Source organism: Belonocnema kinseyi, chromosome 5 (assembly GCF_010883055.1).
Source record: "Belonocnema kinseyi isolate 2016_QV_RU_SX_M_011 chromosome 5, B_treatae_v1, whole genome shotgun sequence".
NCBI lineage: Eukaryota > Metazoa > Arthropoda > Insecta > Hymenoptera > Cynipidae > Belonocnema > Belonocnema kinseyi.
In genome coordinates this window covers 28,670,274-28,675,301 of record NC_046661.1, presented here as the reverse complement: position 1 = coordinate 28,675,301, position 5,028 = coordinate 28,670,274, and positions in this window count along the sequence as shown.

Here is a 5,028-nt window from a genome sequence, read left to right as displayed (position 1 = left end):
CAATCTGAAAAATCTCTATCCCATCCACACACTACTCCTTTCCCCTGCCGAGTGAGTCACGCCTACCCCGAAAGGGAAATGGCTTAATGGTGTAATAAGTTATCTTTATAACTTGTGTGATAAGTATTTTCTAAGCATTTGTAAAAATTTTAAACATAGAAAACCCTAGGAAAAAGTCAAAAAGACTCAGAAGTCAAAATTAGAATCACAGCAAATTTTCAAAATTTGCAAAAAAAAAATAAAAATATTCTGTTAAAATACAAACTTTGAATATTTGCTGTAATTCGAATTTCGACGCCTAGGTCTTTTCGATTTTTTTTCTAGCTTATCATACTAATGTTACATAATGATAAATATATATTTTAGATAAAAAAAAAACGTTTACTATCATTTTTATCAATTCCAATATTCAATATAACTGGCACACTAGAATGACAGACCCCTTCGCTTGATGAGCCCCTAGTCCCTGCTACAAGTTCAATCTCACGGCACTGCGCGCACCACAATAAAATCCTCGTACTTCATAAACCGCTATTTTGATTAAAGTAAAACTTTACAGAAATCTTCCATAGTTTCTACTGAACATTACGTCCACTAGAGATTATCGATTGCTCGAAATTACCTCAATAGACTTTTCGATTGAAAATATTTGAACGTTCTTCGTGCACTTGTTCAAAAAAAAATTTCAAACTTTTTTTCAAAACAAAAAAATATGAAATTTAATTGCTCTATAAGCTTCAGTATAGTTTTATACATAATTCGTCAAAAATTATATGTTAAGAGTCCTAATGGTTTCTGATTTAGAGCGAGTGGAAATGAAAAAACACGAAAATTGTATGCCATGAAAGAATCGTATTTTTCCCATAACTCGAGATTTTCGCAAATAAAAACCTTTGAAAATTAAAATAAACCTATTGATGTAAGTGAAATTCAGTAAATTTAGAAGAATTTAGAGTGAATTGAAAAAATGAAAGCTAATTGTAGAGAATTCAAAAGAATACAGGGCAAATTAATAAGAATTCAGGATTTCAACAAATAATTCTAAATATCTTAAAATCGTTGAAACCCTTTTATATTCTGACTAAAAAATAATTATTGAGTCCCTTTAAGCCAGTTTCGGCTCAACTCGAGCAAAAAATAGGAGGGGTCCTTCAAAGTTTAAGCCAAACACTGACCATTGGCAGTGTTGCGGAGGTAACATGTTAATTAAAGAAATAACACGAGAATTCTGGATAAATCTAAAAAATCTATACCTTCTTTCATACATTACTTCCTTCCCCTCCGAGTAGGCCACGCCTACGTAAAATATATTCACAAAATACCAAAATAAAATTTTATAAATTCACTGCATTTCTAATTTCAATTCCTGTGGCTTAACAAATTTTTTCCTAGTATACTTTTGTAACTGGAAAGTTTTCAAGTACCCGAAATTCTTCAACTAATTATTTGTAAAACTTAAACATTTTCAGTTTTGGTTTTCAGCTATAAATTATTTTGTTATTAATTTTTGCATTTTATATTTTATTTTGATTTGATACTATACCATTATTTTTCAAAGATTTTAATTTAAATGATTAATTTTTCAACAATTTAAATTTAAAGCCAAATAATTTTCAATACATTGATCTACAATTATAGAATTTTTAGTGCATTTAATTAAAAACGCCTGTAATTTAATATTGCAATTGCATTTTGAAGGCTTTAAAAGTCTTGAATCTTTAAAATGATTGAACATTTTTATTTGGAATTTATCTTTTTTTTAAAGCATAATTCTAAAAATATTAAACATTTTCAAGTTAATTTCTAAAATATTCATTTAATTTATTTTTTTAACCTACCCGATTTATAAAAATGTTTTTACCAAATGCTTTATAAAATGTTTACTACAATAAAAAATCCAAGAGCGCATAATAGTAAAAAAAAACAATTTTGCTGCTTTCACTAATATAAAATCAACTTTTTTATTTTTATCGCTTATCTGATTTTATATTTTTAATGTATAATACTATTAGCACACGTTTTATCGTAGCACCAAATTTCGTCTGGTAAAATTTATCTAGAAAATTTTCATTTACTTCGTTTTGTAATATACACTATTGAAAATTGATATTCTTCCAAAAAAGTGAATAACTGTTTTTAAATAATTCATGGCATACAAAAGTCCTGCCATTACATGCCAAATTCGAAGTACCCGATTGGAACACTTAGAAATGCAAAATGCTTAATCGTTGTCAATCATTTTGACACAATTAAGAAACACGATTCGGAACGATTAAGATATTAGTTATGTTGTTTCTTATCGATCTCAATTGATTATTTCTAGAAGGGAAGATTGACTTGCATATTTCATATACTTTAAATAAACGTCAAATATTTTAAATAAATTATCGACGCGACGTATTCAAGTTCAAATAGCAGAGAGTTTTGACATGTTTTGGTATTTTGAAAAACAGCGGAAAATGTATTTAATGTAATTTAATGTAATTTAATTTAATGTATTTAAAAGTTAATTTTGTGTGTCAAAAACGTACCAGGTGCAGAATTATGTGTAGAAGGACACAATTCTACTCAAATAAAAAGTTAGCTGCAGTGTCGCAAGGAATGGATAAAGGCAAAAATAACTAATTATTTGAAAGGTGAGGTTATATGATATTTCAACCTCCCTCTTCCCCGAAATTAACGTATCCGTCGGTTAAGGACAAAGTTTGCGATATTTTCTACTTACATAGATGAATTTTCAACACAAAGATACGAATTTAAAATAAAAATTAATTTCCAAACAAACCGTAACAAATAAAAACCAAATAGATAAACTTTCAAATAAAAGAGACCAGTTTTCCCAAAAATAGTTTGAAATTTAAGCAAATAGTACAATTTTGAGGCAAAAAAGATTTATTTTTTGGAAGACGGCTGAATTAAAAAAAAAAAAGCTTCTTTTTAAACAAGAAAGATAAACTTTCAACCAAGTAGAAGGATTTTTTAATATGAATTTTTAACAGCATAGTTACATTTTTGACAAAAATGATGACTTAAATTTCCCAAAAATAATTCAATTTTTAACAAAATAGTTGAATTTTTAATCAAATATTTGAATTTTTAGCATAAAAAGATGCATTTCTGATCGAATGATCAAATTTTCAAAAAAAAAATATTAAAATTCAAATATTTGAATTTTCATGACAAACAGACAAACTTTTTGAAAGACATTTGAATTTTCACAAAAAAACAGTTAATTTTAAATCAAGAAAGATGGTGTTTCTACTACCAAACATGAATTTTCAACAAAACATAAAGTTTGCAATCACAAAAGTCAAATGTTTGAGAAAAAGGTGGCCTTTAAAATCAGAACAGATGAATTTTTAACAAAAAAAAAGAAGATAATTTTCAATCAAAAAAGATGAATTATTAACAAGATAGTTGAATTCTCAACCAAAAAGCTGAACTTTCAACAAAGAAGAATAACTTTCTACCCAAAAAGATGGCCTTTTTTTAAAAAATGAACTTTCCTACCGAACAGTTCAGTTTTCAACGCAAAAGATTAATTTTTTACTGAAATAGGCGACTATATATTACTCAAAACAACAATTATTGTCTACCCAAAAAGACAACTCTTCAACTAAAAAAAAAAACATTATCAATCAAATAATAAAGTTTCTAATTTAAAAAGCTAACTTTTTAACCAAAAATGGATTAGTTTAATAGTCGCTTTTAAAAATTCATTTTCAACCAAGCATGAAACCAAGTTTGATGAAAACAGTTAAATTTCTAACCAAAGAGATGAACCTTCATCGACACCAGTGATCATTTCAATTTAGGGATGCCGTGCGAATCAATTAATTTATTGAAATGAAATTAACCATAAATATAGAAATAATAATGCCTTTTAGCTTCTCTGATATTTGAGTCCGGCATTGTTCTTTATTAATTATAGTTTGTCATCATTTTCATACTACTTTCTGAAGGTTAATTTTAATTGCTGGCATGTAATTTCTCAGATACTCAAATTTTATGTGAATCTGATATTTGCCCAAAAAATGCTAAACTTACCACTTTGCACTTTTTCGTTAAATTAAACATGTATGACGGTGTTAAAATATAGACCGTGTCTACATTCACCCAAAATACGTGAGTTTATGGAATATCAATCTATTGAAATTTCTTTGTGATAATAATAAACATTATTTCAATTAATCGAAAATTAAACATTCAGAATCAAAAAATTATGTATGGATTCCCGAGCCCACTTTTGGTTTCGAATCAAGACTTTTTTCTGTGGAGAGAATAAATTGGGCAAAGTATTGCGTAACGTCTCTTTAAATAATCTTTCAGTTTAACTGCATTACAGGTATGACTTATGGTATTAATTATATGTCAATTAAATATACTAAAATAAAATAACTTAATTTTTATTATAGTACCAGAACTTTTCTTTATAATTAGAAAACAAAAATTTGGGTATTCTTTGAAATAGAAAAAATTTTAATTAAAATTTTCTTTATAAATATTCATTACTAAAAATATAAAAATATGATATCAATCTACTGTTCCGATCAACGAACGAAGAACAAAATTATTATCAAGAATTTATTGAATGTAGGAAATTTATAATCTGCTTAACATTTTTTTTATTCAATAAAATCATTGTAGTTTTATTCAGCATTCAGTACAAGTAAGAAGATGAACGCATATAAAATGTCTGTACATTTATTAAGGGTTATTTGTTAAGAATATTTAAATTGAAATAATTGCCATTAAAAAAAAGCGCATTCTACAACGTATGTACATTATAATAAGAAGTACTGAATAGAGGATCTATGAAAATCTAATATCTATCGCATTAAGTCCGTTTAAGACCTCCAAACATGTAAAAATGGAAATTTGTGCACATTTTGAGTAGGATTTATATTTCGACTCAGGATCTTTAGTAATACCAGGTGTATACATATGAATCCGGTATTTTTTCAAGAAAAAAACACATTTATTTCAAGAGAATGATAACAAATATTTTATTCAAAGTATGCGCCCTCG